The following is an 18,756-nucleotide window of genomic DNA, read 5'->3' as shown; positions in this document are numbered from 1 at the left end:
CTCAGGGAATTTCTAGTTTTTGTTTAACATAAAGTCATATTTTAATGCCATACCTAAAGCTAACACCCTGCCGCCCACAGCCTTTGGCTGTGCATGGTGGTGGGTTGGCTGCAGGCCCTGAGGCTAACCCCTCACCATCAAGCAATCCCACGCCATGCACAGCTTTCGGCCATGTGGCTGATTGGAAGAAGGCCACCGTTAAACCTCTGTTGAAAAAGCAGAACAAGTCTCCAACAGACTTGACTAACATGCGCCCCATCTCCTTACTTCCTATTCTTGGCAAAGTCACGGAGCATCTAGTACATGAGGAGCTTAAAACTTTTGTAGAAGCCCATAACATCCTGCACCCCCAACAATCGGGTTTTCGCTCCGGTCACTCCACCGAAACAGCTTTGATCGAACTTGCTGATTCCATCAAATTCCTGCAGGATGAGGGCAAGCAAGCTGTCCTCATCCTGCTGGATCTCACAGCAGCGTTCGACACTATCTCGCATGTCATCTTAATCAACCGAATGCGAGAGATTGGCGTGACAGACACAGCCTTGGCCTGGATTTCATCGTTCCTATCTAATAGGTCCCAGAACGTGTCCCTCGGTCCGCACCTTTCCTGCGAAAAACCCATTACATCTGGAGTGCCCCAGGGGTCCATATTAAGCCCTCTTTTTTTTAACATCTACATGGCACCCCTCCTAGCTGTGATAGAATCACATGGGATTCTAGTCACGTCTTATGCTGACGACACTCAATTGGTTGTCACCATTGACAAACAGCGAACTGACGCAGATCTCCGGTTCAAAAACTGTCTCTCTGATGTTTTTAAGTGGCTAAATACTAACCACCTTGGATGCAACAGTGCTAAGACAGAAATCATCCCATTGGGTAAAAATCTGTCTTTTTGCCCGAAAGACTGGTGGCCCTTAGGATCAGAGGCCCCTCCAAGTGCTGTACCATCAGCCCGGAACCTAGGCGTGCAATTCGACTCATCTCTCTCCTTCGATGACCACGTTAAGATTACTGCCGGCCGCTGCTTTGGACAAATAAAATCCCTAAAGAAATTCTTTGATTTTCTCCCAATTGCAGCTAGAAAGTCAGTCGCGGTAGCTCTCATACTTTCCCGACTCGACTACTGCAATGGCCTTATGGCCGGAGTGAAAAAATCTACTCTCAGAAAGCTGCAGAGCATCCAACATGCTGCAGCCAGACTGGTTTTACAACTCCCCAGAAGGTCATCAGCGTCGGCAGCACTGAATTCGCTGCACTGGATGCCGCTGCATGAAAGAATCCTTTTTAAACTGCTCCTCACAGTTTTTAAAACCATGCAAAATACAGGGCCCCGCTATTTTGCAAATCGTTTCACGCGCTATAATCCCCCGCGTTGCCTGAGATCCTCCGGGACAAATCTGGTCCGAATCCCCAGATTCAAATACAAGACCAAAGGTGGGAAATCCTTCACTGTTCTGGCAGCCAAGGCCTGGAACAACCTACCTGTCAACCTTAGATTTACAGAAAATGAGAACAATTTTAGAAAACTTCTCAAGACATGGGTCTACCAGCAACCAGACTCCTCTGTATTGGCTGCCATTTAGCTTCACTCCTTTATCACACTCCACTTCCTCAGTCATCCTTCACAGCTCGCCTAGCGCCATGATGCTCCCTTGGGAGCGAACGTCCGCGCTTTACAAATGCACATAAATATCAAATATCAAAATATCAAATGTGCCATGTGGGGATGGCCGCAGGGCCTGCATCAAACTCCCTGCAGTCAGCCAATACCCTGACCGGGTTGGGGTCATGCAGCTCCCCTTCTCAAACCACTACTGGACTTGGGGACCGAGAGCCCTTTGTTTAAAAAAAAAGGGGAGGGGGTGTGCTCGTCCCCCTCCCCAAGCTACTATTGGCCACAGAGACCCAACCACCAGTGCCAATAAATCTATACTACTATTATAAAGAGAGAACTTGCACCTTTTGGCAAGGTAATCTCGGGAACCACAGCGCCAATCTACACACCCGATACATCTTTGAAAATGTCAGGGTGTGTAGATGGACATAGGCTATATACATTTTTTTTTAAAAAGCAAAATAAAAAAATTAATTTACAAAACAAAGTAGTCCCCTGAAAGTAGCGCCGGCCGGGACCTAGCGCTGGCCGCGACGCGACGTGCGTCATGACGAAGAAGGAGCGGCGGCGTCATGGAGGAGCGGCGGCGTCATGGAGGGGCTGTGGCGTCATGGAGGGGCGGTGGTGCAGTGGTGCAGTGAGTAGCGGCGGCGACGACATGAAGAGGCGGCGGTGCAGTGGTGGCGACATGAAGAGGAGGAGCGGCGGGTCAGGTAAGAAAAGTAAATAGTCGGGGGCGGGAGGGAGTCGGGCGGTACTCGGGAGGCTGGAGGCGGGGAGGCTGGAGTCTGGAGGCGGGCGGCGGGAGGGGGAGGGGGGGCGGGAAGGGAGACTGTCGGCGGGTGCACCGCTCGACAACATGATGCCCCAGCCACCTTCTGGCCCCGGGCTAAAAATGCAGCCCCAGCCCCCTTCTGCCCCAGGCAACGCTGGGGCGGGCTGCTAGTATATTATATGGGGAGGGCGGGAAGTGGTCCCCATCCCGAGCAGTATAGCTCATGCCCCAGCCATGAACAGTTTTCTCATTAATAATTTAATTGCATATGTTCCAGTGATATTATCAATGATGTCATATAAGTTGTTATGAGTGATGGAATATGTGGGTTAATTAGCAGTCTATGGCGAGGGCATGAGATATAACTATTTGAGATAACTAACTATAACTGGTGATTTTCTCTTTTTTTGTTTAAACCATGTTGTCACTGAACATTTCACTTAACTATAATGTTACTTTAACGTTTGTTTTTTTCAGTGAATTTCTAGTTTTTTTTAAACATAATGTAATTCTTTATTACCATACGTAAATTCAACCCCCACCACACACAGCCTATAACTGAGGGAGGGGGGAGTGGAACTCGCCGAGTTACCTATAAACTCATTGCGATACTGTGATGTTCCAAGAGTGGTGGAGTTTGGGTACGAAACACTTTTTGTGCTGATTTCTAGTACAGGGAGCTTATCCCACACTGTAAAATCTGTGCAAATAGCACCATGTGGCACATTGAAAAACCCTCCCGGGAGACGGTCTAGTGCTTGATTTTCTCACTCACGCTTGCCAACTTAAAGGTGGCGAGCCACACGTGAGAAAAAACTCCCCCACGCAGCTGTTGAAGGAGTTTTTCTGGTACTCCACGTCCCAAGTTGAGGGCGGAGTGGCCAAAACTTCATGAGTTCCACGGAAGGAGAGGAGCTTACTGCGCACCCCTACGTATAACATTACTTTTACCATTGTTTTTTTCCAGTGAATTTCTAGTTTTTTTTGTTGCAGTGAAGTAATATTTTAATAGTTAATTAAATGCCCTATGTAGCAGATATATTGAAAAGGCAGACGCAGTGTCTTGCGGGATTATCATCAGGGCACCGGGGCACGGTGTAACCTGGAACATGAAATAAAAAAGGACCAATTAAAATCCTGACCCTACTCCTCTTCATCTTTTTTATTATTTTCCACTTTTTTGAAACACAACAATCATGTACCTGGAATTCATGAGATCTCCTCACGTTGGTGAATGTGGGTAGTACCTCTTCCAAGTAGGACCTAAAACTATCAAGGACAAATCCTGTTAGTTTACAGGACACTGTTTGTTGTGAGGTTTCAAGTAAGCTGCTTTAAGTTCTAATATAAAACACTTACTTTTTGATTGATAGTTTGGAGGTTGCCTAAGATTCACTTTCATTTGTATAGCCAGCGTGGCTTCCAGCTACTTCATTCACTTTTACCTCGATCTGCCAATAACAAACAATGCACCCCTAGTTACAACTCTATCTGGTGTTTTAAGATTTAAATGACCCAAATGTTTCACAATGTTAGAAATAGCACTTACTTGTGTGCGGAGGCACGCATATTCAAGTGCTTGAAAACTTCTATTTTTCTAATTTATATGTTCGCCTTGAGTGTGCAGGCCAGCACGAGAGGGAACCGGAAAGGAAACGGGAAAAAACAAAGTCCTCGTTATTGTTCCAACGCATACTGCGCTTCTAATCGCTAAATATTGTGCTTTGCATTACAAAGATGAACTTACTAGGTTCAAGCGATGTCCGATTTTAAAGGGAGTCCATCATAACAGTATAGCAGTCAGCCGTCGTGCTGCTGGCTGCTAATATGCAAACCGTGGCTGGAAGCTGGCGTTTTTCATCTGCACTGGTGTGTTCTGGGGCACGTAGTCTTATTCAAAGACGCCACCGTAACTCTCCAAAGACTGCCGTTTCTCGAGGGCCATTATTAATTACACTCATTGCTGCTAGACAACAGGATAAAGTTGAAATGAAGGCATGTCGTTTTTTTTATAGATGAAGTTTTTCATAAGGCATTTAATTATTAGATATTTCCATTGTTACCCACCGTACTCGAGTCATTGTGGCTGTTAACCACGGGTCGGGTTCAGTCTCTATTACCGGCAGAACGAGGCAAAATCCCAATATGAAACTCACACTACCCAATGAAACCATGGGCCGTGTTTTATTTAAGCAGTCCCCATTATTTAAAACATGGCTGTGTGGCAATTGCAGAAATGTATGTGAATATTATAGTGAGCATCCATATTCATGAAAATGATGGTTTTACAATTAAATGAATTTTATATATAATAATAATCCACATTTGTAGCACAATCACCCGTAAGGGTCTCTAGGCACTGGGGGCCATCGGGAAGATTAAGCAAGCTATTGCCCAGAGTCACATGGTGCTGGGCTAATCTGCCGCCGGTGCCGGGGATCGAACCGTGATCTCCAGATTCCGGAGTCAGTCGCCCTAGCCACGGCGCCACACCTCTTCCCTATCTAGTCTAAGTGATTTATGGCTTTTGTGGTTTTTACACAGGGGACCCAGAGCTTCCAATTGAAGGGCCCATGGCAACTCATTCAGACCATCTGATACACAGTTGAATTTCATAATCAGATATGCTTCTTTACTATTCAACAGGGCATCGATGTCCCTACCCCTCGGTGGTGGTTTTATGACAAATAACACTGTCCACACAAAGTCATTTTCAGAATGACCATTTTCAACAAAGTGAGGAACCATAGGTGCTGTTAGAATTCTTTGTTTTATTCGTGAATTGTGCTGTGTCATTCTGAGATGGACTTGTGTGTGGTTTTGCCAATATATACTTTCGGGCACGGGCATGTAATTGTGTACACCACGTTGCGGGTTTTGCAATTTGTAAACTCTGTATGTTTCCATTTTGTATTGTTGAACACAAACTCTGTGCCCTCCGTGGTATTACTGCAGGAGGAACACAACCCACACTTATGGTGGCCCACTACAGGTGTTAAATTCCATAGTGCCCACACCATCAGTGCTCACTCCGCCCTGCGCGCACACCCTTACATACCAAGGAAACCATGAGACATATTTGTGGGAATGCAGTGATGCAGGTTTATTTCATACAACACAGGTCCTGGTAGGTGGGTCATCTTACAGGCGATCCAACGCGGCAGCCTCTCGCTGACCCGCATGCCCAAGGAGCCATCTTGCACGGCGAGGCGATGCTCAGACGGTGCAGTACATTATCACTTTATTTTGTTATACTCCCGCCCCCCCTGTCAGGGCGGGGAGATGAGGCACACCCCCGGTCGGTTCAGGCCCCCCGACCGCCCGAAGGACTAACGGGGCACCGACGCTGTTTCCTGGAACCCCCTCGGCTCCAGGTTCTTGGCTCGGGCACCCTACTGTGCCAGGCAGAGGTATTTAGACTGTATCCTTCTGCCGCAGAGGTACCCCTACTGTCCATCTGCTTCCAGATCGCCATGTGACTCCGCCTGCAACATAAAACATGATCATTAAGGTATCCAAAACAAACTGTGCCCGCCGCTCTGCAGCTGGGTCAGGGTTCAGGGTGGGTACAGCGCAGAGCAGCCTCGGACTGCGCGGGAAGGAAAGGCCGAGCCTAGGTGCTGGCCTGGTCATATACCCTTGGACACGCCTCCCCCGTCCCCAGGTGAGCCCTCCCCATTGGTTGTTGGCCAGGTGGCTCAAGGGGGCGTGCTGCAGGCTACCCTCGCCCGACGTGTGGGACTAGGGCGCTGTCCCCCCATGCTCCCCTTCGTGTCGTGGTGCCAGCGGCATAGTGCTTGTAGATCTGGCTGTTCTCTGGTTTTCCGCAGGTCGGCACTTATGATTTGTTGGCCGATACTTTTGTTTCGTTTAAGTGCGAAAAGAGGTTTTTCAAATTGGCAGGATAGATTTGTTAATAGGTGCCAGTTGTTCAAAATGTGCTTTTTCAATTTGGTAGTGTGTGGACCAAACGTTGACACACACCAGTTCAGAGGGCTTCTTAATCTTTTTGGTCAGCAACTCCTGTCTGGGTGTATACCAGGCTCGCTTTGTGGAGTGTATAAGCATTTTCTTTGGATAACCTCACTTCTGGAGCTGTTCACACAATATGTCTGCTTGAATTACAAAGTGTTCCTTCCGTGCACAATTATGTCGTTCTCTCAGCAATTGACTGTATGGTAAATTGTCTTTTAAGCTCCGGGGGTGACAGCTCGTATAGTGTAAGATGGATTTTTTGTCTGTTGCCTTACGATGTAAGGTGGTGATTAATTTATTGTCTTGTACCAGTACTTCTACATCCAAGAAAGTCAACCGCATTCTATCTTTGGTCATGGTGCATGTTATGTCCGCATGTCGGTTGTTTAGCCATTCATGAAATGCTTCCAGTTGTTCTTCAGTGCCTTCCCATTGGCACCAAACGTCGTCAATATAGCGGTACCATGATACAAGGTGACCGCTATATGGGTTGTTCCTATAAATTAAACGTTCCTCAAACAGTGTCATACGGCAGTCAAACCCCCCTGTAGGTTGCCAACCCCACACAACGCACAGTGTTTGGCAATGAGGCGTAGCGTTGGTATTCAGGCCCCTGGGACTCCATTGCCTGGGGGCCAAAACATATATATTAAGGGGAGGGGCGTGCAGATCCCCTCCCCAATCCTCAATAGGAACGGGGGACCCTATCCCCTCGGGCAACATTTTAAAGAGATGAGGGCATGCAGTCCCCTTACCAAGCCTTCACTTGTCCCAGGGACCACAATCCAGGCCATAAACAATAAAAAGCCTTTTCCGGGCTTGGGGACCCCCTTTCCTGGAGCCACATTCAATAAAATAAGGGGGAGATGCCATGCAGACATTGGCAAAGCTAATAGTTCTCACATAGGCAAGACCTCTGGCTATGCCAATGTATGTTATAGAGTTATACATTTTCAGGTCAAGCCTGGGGGCAGCGTGCATGCACTGCTCTCTCTGTGAGACTGCTGTAGTGGAGTATGGGATAAAAGCTGCACCAGCTCTCCTCCCATATTTTTTATTGGCTTGTGTCATTGTCTTTCGTAAATGCTGCCTTCGGATACATTAATAGTCTTGTTAGTCCCTCCTAAGTACTGCCTGGTCTTCATTTGTACCCTTCCCTGGCGACTGGCCCTTTTACTTCAGTTGTTACACCTGACCCGTTAATTAGTCTGTAAGCACTATTTACTTTATTGAGTTCCTCTTACTGCCGGCAGGACATGCTCTGCTTCAGCTGAAACCGCTTGTGTGTTTGTAAGCAGCATGGCTGCCCCGTAACACAGGCGCCTGCTTTCAATCACTTTAACCTGGCATTATCTTGTGTCTGTTTCAACCCCCCCAAGTAAAATGGATTTTGAAATGATTTGCGAATTACGTCATGTGAATTTCAGGTAGCACATAATCGTGTGCTAATGGGCTGAAGCTGACAACAGCACATCTGTGTTACGTCATCTATGCCAAAGCCACCTGATGGGTTGTTTTCAAAAGCCTGTTTTATTAACAACAACACCACCAACATCACTATCATCACCTCCACCAATACCACCAATACCACTACCACCACCACCATCAATACCACCACATCCACCATCAATAGCACCACAGATACCACCACCAATACTACCACCACCAATACCACCACCACCAATATCACTGCCAATGCCAATACCAATCCCACCACCACCAATACCAATACCACCACCCATACCACCACCACCACTAATACCACCTCCACCAATACCGCCACCACCACCAATACCACCAGTACCACCAATACCACCACCACCACCACCACTACCAATACCTCCACCAATACCAACATCTCCACCAATAACAACACCACCACCAATACCACCAGCACCACCAATACCACCACCACTACCAATACCTCCACCAACACCTCCACCAATAGCAACACCACCACCGTCATTACCACCACCACCAATGCCAATACCACCACCAATACCAATACCACCGCTACCACCAACACCACCAATACCACCACCAATACAACCACACCCAATAACATTACCACCAATACCACCACCACAATCAATACCTCCACCACAATCAATACCACCACCACCAATACCACCAGAAAATCCCCTACCACCAATACCACCACCACCAATAACACCACCACCAATACCACTGCCAATACCAATACCACAGCCAATACCACCAATACCACAACCACCAATACCACCACCAATACCACTACCAATACCACCACCGCCAATAATACCACCACCACAAAAAACACCAATACCACCAACATCCCCAATATCACCACCACCACCAATACCTCCACCAATACCAACACCACCAATGCTACCACCACTGCCAATACTATCACCAATACCACAACCACCAATACCACCACCACCAATACCACCATTAATACCACCACCAGTACCACCACCACCAACAGCGCCACCACCAGTACCACCACCACCAGTAGCGCCACCACCAATACCACCACCACCAATACCACCACCACCAATACCACCACCACCAATCTCCTGATTCAGCGGCCTGCTCTTCTCTGCTGAAAGGGTACTACTTGAGCCCTGTCCCAGCCAAACTTCAACCTCATCTTTGTTGTGTTTTAGATCTTCTTGGTATACCCCGCTGTAATAGCTATAAAAAGCATGCTCAATCTCGCTGTTATCACTAATAAGACCACCAGTTTTTCCGCATTTAACCTGATCTATCCTGCTTCTCACCTGCTCCTTTTTGACGTTCCAGGCCAGCAGCTTGCTGTAGCCTTAACTATATTCATAATGAGTCAATCTACTGGCATCCCATTTCTTTCTTACCCTTTCTTGTATAATTACTGCCAGCTTAGCTTTTACTTCCTGTACTTTTATAAACAGGCTTTTGCGGGCTTCTTCGTCTATCATGGGATCAATGAGATCTTTCTCGAGGGCCAGAAACAATTCCTCGACAGTTGACACTGCGTCTTTTTCCAGGTGCCAGCACCCCTAAGCTACCCCTCAGAAAGGCCTTTCTTGCCTCGCCTGGCCATTGGGTCCGCCCTGCCTCCCATTCTGCATTACGGCGCATGGGGGAGAGCAGGGGAGGGACAATAAGGGAACATAGGATGGAAGATGGTGCTTCAAATAAATAAGGGCGCAAAAGGTTGAAGCCGGTATCCTCCCTTTCCTCCTATTCTCTGTCTCCCTGTTTCCAGCACAAAAGTGCACAACGCTCTATTTATGGGTGCAAATGGAATGGAGATTTTTTTAGAGGCAAAAGAGGACCCAAAAAAAATACGACCACCACCAATACCACCACCACTACTACCATCAATACCACCAACCAATACCAGCACCACCAATACCATCACCACCAATACCACCACCCCAAGTATCACCACCAATATTATCACCACCACCAATACCACCACCACCACCAATACCACTACCACCATTATCACCACTATCAATACCACCACTACCAATACCACAACCACCAGTACCAATACCACCACCACCCACACCACCACCAATACCACCACCACCAATACAGCCACCACCAATACCACGACCACCAATGCCAATACCACCACCACCAATACCACCACCACCACCACCACTAATACCATCAACACCACCAATACCAGCACCAGAAATACCAATACCACCACCACCACCAATACCAATACCACCATCACCACCACCACCACCACCAATACCAATATCACCACCTCAGCTCCTCTCACTGAGTAATAGCAGGGGCACTGTATGAGGCCAAGACAAGACTGTATGAGGCCAGCCGAGACCATCCCTCTCTCCATGCCTGCAAGATCACCACTACCAATACCACCACCACCAATACCACTACCACCACCAATACCACCACCAATAATACCACCACCAATACCACCACCACCAATACTATGAGGCCCGAGCTGCAGCCCAGACCATCCCTCTCTCCATGCCTGCAATAGCACCACCACTACTGCCATCAATACCACCAACCAATACCACCACCACCATCAATACCACCACCACCACCAATACCACCACCACCAATGCCACCACCACCACCAATGCCACCACCCCAAGTATCACCACCAATATTATCACCACCACCAATACCACCACCTCCACCACCAATACCACCACCACCATTATCACCACTATCAAGACCACCACCACCGATACTACCACCAAAACCACCACCAATGCCACAACCACCAGTACCAATACCACCACCACCAATACCACCACCAATACCACCACCACAATACCACCACCCGTAAAAACCACCACCAATACCACCACCAATACCACCACCACCAATACTGCCACCACCAATACCACTACCACCAATGCCAATACCACCACCAATACCACCTTTACCAATACCACCTTTACCAATACCACCACCACCACCACTAATACCATCAACACCACCAATACCAGCACCAGAACTACCAATACCACCACCACCAATACCAATAACACCATCACCACCACCACCACCAATACCACCACCACCAATACCAATATCACCACCTCAGCTCCTCTCACTGACTAGTAATAGCAAGGGCACTGTATGAGGCCAAGACGAGACTGTATGAGGCCAGCCGAGACCATCCCTCTCTCCATGCCTGCAAGAGCACCACTACCAATACCACCACCACCACCACTGCCATCAATACCACCAACCAATACCACTGCCACCAATACTACTACCACCACCAATACCACCACAAATATTACCACCACCAATACCACCACCACCAATACTACCACCATCAATGCCACCACCAATACCACCACCCCAAGTATCACCACCAATATTATCACCACCACCACCATTACCACCACTATCAATACCACCACCACCAATACCACCACCAAAACTACCACCACCAATACCACCACCAATACCACAACCACCAGTAGCAATACCACTACCAATATCACCAGTACCATCAACAACACCACCACCAATACCACAACCAATACCACCACCACCAATACCAATACTACCACCAATACCACCACCAGAAATACCACCGCCAGCAATACCACCACCACCACCAATACTGCCACCACCAATACCACCACCACCAAAGCACCACCAATACCAATACCACCATCACCAATACCACCTCCACCAATGCCACCACCACCACCACTAATACCACCAATACAAGCAACAGAAATACCAATACCACCACCACCAATAAAATACCACCATCACCACCACCAATACCAATATCACCACCTCAGCTCCTCTCGCTGACTAGTAATAGCAGGGGCACTGTATGAGGCCCGAGCTGCAGCCAAGACCATCCCTCTCTCAATGCCTGCAATAAAGCACAGCCCACCCTGTAGGTGAAGCTAGGGTCCTACTACAGCTGGAGTGTTTTTTATTAGGCCAGAGGTAGCAATGACATTACACAATACCACACTGCACAATCAAATCAAGGAGAGAGCAGTAAATAGCCCTCCTCCCACTCTTCCTCCTGAGCCACGACAGTGTAAACACAGAGTGAAAGGTGTCGGAGCACTTTGTTATTTTTTGTAGCTCTGATCATATGTAACTCTCACTTCACAATTTCTGTCTGAGCAATTTTCAACACTTACACATCTTCCTCAATGCACTATTTATCACTACTTTGAAGACGTCGCAGGCCAGTCTCTTCCTCTAAAATTCCCAATCTAACAAGGGGTCGAGAAGGCCCTTTATTGCAATGCCGTAGGTCTCTCATTTGCAAAAGTTTACGCTATTAGTATTGTAAATGACAACGCCTTTAATTTAGGTTCTAAAACACAAAACATAAATAAAAGTCATTGTCACATACAATGCCAACAGCTCAAATGTGTGAATGCAAGACCTATTGCATTGCAAATGCTTGTTTTATTATGTAGCCATTGGATTTGCCAATGCTTGCTGTTTGTTGATAAGGCACAGCAATACATCCTTTCAGTTGGATAATGTGTACAAGGTGACATGTTGTTCTTGGTTGGGTACTCATATAACTCATGTGTCAGTTATTTATGAATGAATAGCTGTAACAAGTACTACACAATGCGATGATACACAGAGTAATCTCAGAAATAGCCGAATATTAGCTTGTTTTCTTGTTTTCCAGTAGACCAGACCAAACAAATACTAGAAATACAGCTACACCTTGAAAAAGATGTAAACAATAAATATACAATACATCAAGAGGATAAACTTGATTATTGGTTCTTGAGATTGTATTTCAATGACATCTTCTTTAAGACCTGATTTGAAAATAGGGAGCTTCAAGGAGCCTCTCAGAAAGTTTGATGGGCTGTGACTTTCAGTAAAGTGGGACTTATAAACTGATTACATTCTCTAAGGAGTACAACCCCTGAGTCCTTTGTCTCCTTGAAAGGGAGAGAGAGCACCTTCATCCACACAATCAAAGACACCATGGTTCCTGCACAGTTATGTTTCCCTAGATGCAAAGCACCCACTGACAAAGAAGGAACCTGAACTTATGATATTTCATCAGAGGGATTTCCCTTTTGTTAAATGGTTACACCCCTGGCAATTAAATCTTTGGGTTACCTTGATGTTTTTGACCCCTGGGCCTGGACAACTCCCAGTTTCCCCATGCTGCCATGAATTCTAGGTGTTCCGTAGGGCCTGGGGATCACCAATTGGACAACAGGAGCTGATAGCACAGTGCAAGCCTGCAGGGATGCCAGGCAGAACAGGGTCATCTGTATTTTTATACTTGCACTGCCATGCTGATGCCCACCACTGCTCCAACGTTCCACTGCTTTGGGCGGGTTGACTTTGCAGTTACAGACAGTGTCCATGGTTTGAAACTGCTTAGGACTTTAAATTGTCTGTTCCTAGGTATTAACCCCTTAAGCCTGCACGTTTAAGGCTCCAATCCAATGAGAAAGTTCAGGAGGTTCAGTGCCATATTCAGCGATTTGTGTGTAATTTGCAGGTCTCAAGTTTCACTGAGAGTAGGATGGCTTGGTGGGTTAATGGAAATTAGAAGTGTTTGTGTAACATCAGGATTATTTTACTTTTATGTTAAGTACTTGATATATCATAATCGAAAGTGAAACACTGCAAAGAATTTTTTTTCTGACAGCAGGAGCACCTCGTTTTTTAAAATATTTAATATTTTTTAATATTCAGGACTTCAAATTAGTACATAACAAGCATTCACAATAATGTCTTGACCTACCTTTTATAGCTTAAATTAGACATTGACACAGTGCCTTGCCGTAATACATCTTTTGGGAAAGATTCAGAGTTTTCAGAGTTACTGTTCACTACACAGTGAGTCAACATAATACAGAGTATATCACATAGCCACAGATGATTATATATATATAATTATATGTGTGTGTGCGCACACACACACATATTACATAGTGGCAGTCACCACTAGGTAGTGAAAATGGTAAACACCTGTTAGGACGCGAATTTTAGTTCGCGTACCATTACAACGCAAGCGTAACAACGCATGCGCTGTAACAACACGTAGCCTTTTACTACGCATGTTACTTCAAATGCATTGTAATGCGTGTATGGCTGACGAGGAGGCAGCGATGACGGCAGTGGGGAGGGGAGAATTCTTCGAGGACTGGATTGGATGATTGCAGCGATGACGGGCGCTTGCTGCCGTGGACAAGAGACGTGCACCAAGGAGAGAGAGGTGAGAGGGGCTGTGTTTTATTAAAGGGTTTGTGTTTGAAGAGTAGTGTTTTTGGGTTTAGGGTAATGTTGTGGGTCATGCAGTGTAGTGTTTGTGTGTAGGGACAGAAGTGGGAGATGGGGGAGGGTCATGCAGGGGTTAGGTTTTTAGGGATTAGGGCAGTGTTGTGGTGTTTGTTTAGTGTAGGGTAGTATTGGGGGGGCCTGCAGGGTAGTGTTTCAGTGTAGGGAGCGGACTGGGGGTTGGGGCAGGGTCGTGCTTGAGGTAGTGTTTTAGGGTTTAGAGTCATGTTGTAGTGTTTGTGTAGTGTAGGGTGGTGTTTTAGGGTTTAGGTTAGTGTTAGGGGGTCGTGTGGGGTAGTGTTTCAGTGTCAGCAGATGTGACTTAATTTGGAACTAAAAGAGACTGGCGTCTTCAGCTGCATTTAAAAAAGAGCTCAAAGTTCAGTTATTTAATAGCATACTTTATGACGTTTGTTGAGAAGTGTTGCTAAGTGCACTAATGATGGTAAACTTCTACACAAAGTTTACTGAGTGAAAAACTGTTTGTAATGGTGTAGATTTCTCAATATAGTTTTTGAGAGGCAGACATTAGAATGTAGAGAGAAATCTGGAAGTATTGCAGATTTTGTTAGGAAATTAAGGGTTCACACTGTATGCACTTGTAAGTAAAAGAAGTAATGTTTCTAAAACTAAAAAACAAAGAATGTGGAATTTGATAATACAAGCCCTAGTGTTTTTAATGAATCTCACTCTACACATATTTTAGCCCTGTGCTGAGCTTGAGTGGTGATATACCTATTTCTAGAGTGAAATAGTGCCTAGTGTTAGCAATGGTATCTCAAGAGGAATGCGCCACTTTATGAACATTTATGAAATCAGATTTGATGGCATGTTCTAATTTATTTACGAAAAAATGCACTGCGTGAGAGGGTGTGGAATCTTTCAGAAGAATGTTATAACAAGTTAGTGATACACTAGATATAAATATGTGATTGTGGGTGAAAGATGTAGAAAAGTTAACAGAATATAGTGAAGAATGACTGTTATCATTTATTGACTAGTATGTAGCTTTACATTTTTGGGTTATTTTTTCTTTTTTTAGGAACAAAATGGAAAACAGGAGTTGTGAACAAGAAAACTACTCGCTGGCAGGGAGGGCTTAGAAAATGGGTGCACTTGTGTATAATTGAGGAAATGCCATTGTTTCACCTTCACGCTCAATTTTATGTAGTCCCACTGCCATTGGGCAAAATTAAAAACAAAATTCAATCCTTCAAAAAAAGGAGCATGTAAATATCATTCCATCATTTATACAATAGATCACAATTGGCGCACAGATTCTATTCTTCAATATGCCAATGGCAGGATGAATACCAGAGGAGCAGGAGTCATGGAAAAGTAAGGTTATCATGGATTAGAATAAAATGGTAACAAGAGGACATATTTGGGTCAATGTGCACCGACTAATACCACATATCGAAGAATAGAATCCGTGCGCCAATTGTGATCGTGAGCCCTGATGATGTCCACTTAGTTTGAGTTGACTGCTTCTATTGATGTATCATAGATTGAATAAAATTTGGAATTGAAAATCAACTAAAAGACTCCCAAGAAACTATTTGTGATTGGATCTTATTGAGCTAACGGATCAAGATTATGATTGTTTGAGCTATTGTATAAATGATGGATTGATATTTACACACTCAAGTATTTAATATATTTTTAATATTTTAATATTTTAATATGATTTGGAACTCGATTGAGATCCACATATAAACAAAACATAATCAATAGCAAAATTTACACAGACATAAAATCCACAAAATACATTCCAATTATACAAAGACCATAAAAAGGGCAACACATCTGTTAATATAATTCTAAGAAGCATTTAAAAAAGTTAAAAATTCTGAAACAGAACATTTCATTGGGAGGATTGAAAATGGCATCGAGGAGAGATTTAGCAGAGGAAATGTTTAACTGTAGGCATATTGGTCTCAACCACTTTCGACGATAGACCATTAGGGCTGGGCATATGAACAGGATATGGGCAGTGTCCTGAGTTGAATTAACATTGTTACATAAAGTGCATTTATCAGAAAAGCCATACCATCTAGCTAGTAATTTATTTAAGGGAAGAAGATCGTGTCTCAAGAGGAACCAGAAACGGCGTAAGCTATGGGGGAGGGACCAGGATGCATAAGGTTGTATATGTTTAAATGAATAAGTGTTGACAACCTTAATGACACCTTTCTTTTTAATAAGGACGTCTCTATCCCTCCTAAAACTTAACTCCCAAGTAGCCCGTTTTAAGGACTGCTTTAGCTGATATGGGGATAATGAAAAAAGAGTCGATTCCTCCAATTCTAGTAGAGTAACAGCCCTTCTAAAATTCTTTATAAGTAAGGAATATTCTTTCATGGGACCCAGTAATTCCTTTTTGATCAAAAATCTTAGAGTAGTCGGCTTTCCCTTTGCTAAGTGAAAGACCCAGCGTATTACTCCTGCCAAGGCCTGAACCCAACTACTTCGTATGCCAAATTCAAGTCTGAGGGATTCCACTCTACAGGCATTATTGACCGACAACAGATGTCGCAAGAGACCACCCTCAGTTGTATCTAAGAAACCCCATTGTCTCAAATCTATTAACTCAGTGCCGTAGAGCAGGGAAGCTGGAATTTTAGCACGAAAGGCCTCCAACAGATAGACAAAATGTCTTCTGCCAGTGGCCTTATAAAGGGCACTCAGTCCATTTCCCTGGGTCTTGGCTTTCCTAATGTTGTTGTCTATGTGGGTCTTGACACTTAGGTTGCCACATACTATTTTCCAGAGGAAGACATAAGATTTTACAATTTCCAATTTCTCATTGCCTAAAACCCAATTGAAATTTCCAAATTTCGTTTTTTTCTTTCCTGTAATGTACATTACCTTACTTTTAGACATGTTGATCTTTAAATGATGGCATTCAGCGAATAAATGCAATGCATGCAGACGGTTATTAAGTCCCTTCGGAGTAAGGTCTAAAAGAAGTATGTCATCTGCATACATTAAGCATGCAACTGGTTTGTTTATAGAGTTGTCCACGGCTTAAAAGGCCGCATAAACCCCCCTCCTCTGACCCCGATATATTTATCAGTTATTACTTGCAGAGCGGTTGTTATCCAGGGTGCCATGATTCTTACGGAATCCCGTCTGTTCTAGGGGAAGTATGTTTGCTAGGTCCACCCAGTCATTAATTTGTTTTGAGAGACATCTTGCAAACACTTTGCCAATTGCATCCAAAAGAGCAATTTGGCGGTAATTTTGGGGAAATAACCGATCTCCCTTTTTGAAAAGGGGCACTAATATACTCCCTTTCCAAGAAGGAAGAATCTTTCCACTAGAGAAACAGGTGCTAAACACGGGGCATAACAATTTGCTCCATTTTGCGCCGCTACGCTTTAAAACAGAGATTGGCAGTTCATCCGGTCCCCTTGCCCCAGATGAACGCATTTCCTTTATGGCAGTTTCAATATCCTTTTCAGATAAGGGGACCAGAGTCTGATCACTCATAGAAAAATTTATACGGGAAACCGCTGCTCCATTATTTGCATAAAGGGATGTGACGTAATCCACCCATATTTGTTCTTCAATGGGGATAGGGAGCGGTTTTGTTCTTGATCCACACCCCTCACCTATGAGGGACCAGAACTGTCTCATTTCTCCTTTAAAAACTGCCTCTCTTAATTTTATCCAAGCAATGTCCTCCCCTTCTTTCTGTAATTTTACTTGTAACCTTTTCCTCCTTCTTTTTAATAAAGTTACTCTGCGTGATCCTTCTACCGAATAACACAAATATTGTTCTCTAACGAACTTATTTATTTCTATATTGAGTAAACGTAGGGGACAGGATGGTATTGCAAACCACCTTTTCTTAATTGGTTTTTTCGCTACCGAAGACACCAATTGCATAAAATCTTGGAAGCACAAAATTTCAAAACCCTGCCACGTAGCAAGATCGTCAATTGCAGCGTCAAGAATGCTCTCCAGATCTTGTTCGGCTTTCGTGTTCCAATAACATCTTCCTGATTTCACTCCAAAACTTACCAGGTCGCCGTTAAGTGACCATCGGTCGGATTTTGGAGGATTTATATTCATAGAGGAAGGAAGTAATTTATGGTCGCTAAAAACCGTTTCAATAACCCTGAGATACTTTAGTAGGGCAAAGGTGGAATTCTCAACTATCACATAATCTAATATAGAATCACCCTGGTAAGATTTATGAGTAAAATTTGCAGGGGAATCGGAAGGGAACCTTCCATTCACTATGATCCCATCCATAACTGACAGTTCCTTAAGAAGTATCTTCCCTCGCTTGTTTGTTTTAATCTTCTCAGGAAAGAGGGCTTGGGGGATCTGTAATGATTCTTCTTTATATTTATCACGAAATAGATTCATGCTTAAGTTGGAAATTTTGCAATTCAAATCCCCTACTAGAATTATGTTAGGGGAAGGAGATTTATCCCTAAGACTCTGAATATAAACGAAAACCTTCTTTAAAGTTTCGTTAAAACTAACTTCAGGGGGAATATAGGCGTTAATTAGCACTAGGGGTTTAGACACCACAGCTTTATCCTGGCCAAACAGCGTTACAGCCTGGAACAGGTTACAAGAATCCAAGTAGTGGGAGAAGTTCCATTTT

The 18,756-nt window shown here is 44.7% G+C and overlaps 1 protein-coding gene across 1 annotated transcript in view; it reads right to left on the bottom strand.

The window, feature by feature from the left end:
* LOC144761686 (enoyl-[acyl-carrier-protein] reductase, mitochondrial-like) overlaps positions 1-18,756 on the bottom strand; it is an 804,505-nt gene that overhangs the window by 352,190 nt on the left and 433,559 nt on the right. The window lies entirely within an intron of this gene.

The sequence above is a fragment of the Lissotriton helveticus genome, chromosome 6, assembly GCF_964261635.1.
Source record: "Lissotriton helveticus chromosome 6, aLisHel1.1, whole genome shotgun sequence".
In the NCBI taxonomy this organism is placed as follows: Eukaryota; Metazoa; Chordata; class Amphibia; order Caudata; family Salamandridae; genus Lissotriton; species Lissotriton helveticus.
This window is presented reverse-complemented; position numbering and strand designations above follow the sequence as displayed.